Source organism: Etheostoma spectabile, chromosome 19, assembly GCF_008692095.1.
Source record: "Etheostoma spectabile isolate EspeVRDwgs_2016 chromosome 19, UIUC_Espe_1.0, whole genome shotgun sequence".
Classification (NCBI taxonomy): domain Eukaryota; kingdom Metazoa; phylum Chordata; class Actinopteri; order Perciformes; family Percidae; genus Etheostoma; species Etheostoma spectabile.
This window is the reverse complement of record NC_045751.1, coordinates 17,186,120-17,187,292: the sequence shown is the minus strand read 5'-3', so window position 1 is coordinate 17,187,292 and position 1,173 is coordinate 17,186,120.

Genomic DNA, 1,173 nt, shown 5'->3' with positions numbered 1-1,173 from the left:
ACGCAAGACTTTTTTTTTTTTTTTCTGCTTTCAGTCTAAGAGTTCCAGATGTGCCTGCTGTTAGACAGACACATAAGAACCAACGACATTTTTAGTCACTATTCATTGTTTTTCTACCTCTTCGGTGCCCCATCAGTTAAGATAAATGCCACCTGCTCCCACCAACCACCACCTGTATGGAGCGGAGGCTCCTCCCTGCCCCCCCTGCTGCAGACTGCTCTCCAGGAAGGACTGCAGTGAAGACAAGGGGCCATGTCTGTTTATTGTGTACATATAAGGAAATGCTTCTTCTGTCTTTTTGTCTTTTTTCTTTTTTCCTCTCTCCATAATGTCAAAGACTCTTTGATTTATTTTATTTTTTAATACCACTTTAAACACTTGTGACACTGGCACTCATGACACTTCCACCATACCAGTCAGCGGCTGGGGGTGGGCTGCGACCAGTTAGCGGTTTCAGTCTTTTGACCACGGAGCCAGTCCATGCCGTCTGCAGCCACAGCACAGAGACACCTGTCCTGGCAACCATGTTTGATGGGTCCCAACCTCTCAGCCGGTGACAGACCAATCACCTGAGCTGAAGTGCTCCGGGTTGTTCTGATGTGTGGGTGGAGCCAGGGGTTTGGCGGGGAGAACGGGAGGGAAATGCACAACTAGAATGACGAGCTTTTTATTTTTTTAACAAACTCTTTGTGCCTTGGCTTTGGTTTTAGTACTCTTGCATTTTTTTGTGTTTTTAATCTGCTGAAATCTAGTTGGATGACATGGGAAAACCCTGTTGGACAATCAACACTGCATCCACAGGAACAGAACACACTGGCTTCTTTTTTCTGCGGTGTTGCTAAGAACGTAGGACCACGCCTGTTCTAAATCCCATTTCAGCAGGTCTGTGGTGTCCTCAGTCACGCCGCCCCACCACCACCACTGCTGTTGTTGCCTGTATGAGTTTGATTTGCTATATTAGTTTTAGATTTGCTATTTTGATGTAAATGTTAAGATGTGGTGTTCTGGAGTTGCTCTGTATTCATTGTCACTTTGCTCTAGGCAAGAGTTATATTTTTATTTTATTTTTTTGGCTTTTTCAGTAAGGTGAAAATTTTAAAGGCTGCATTTCAGTTTTATTCCAAATAGCAGATTAAGGCTTGCAAATTGTCTTCCAAGTAAACTGGATTTTTT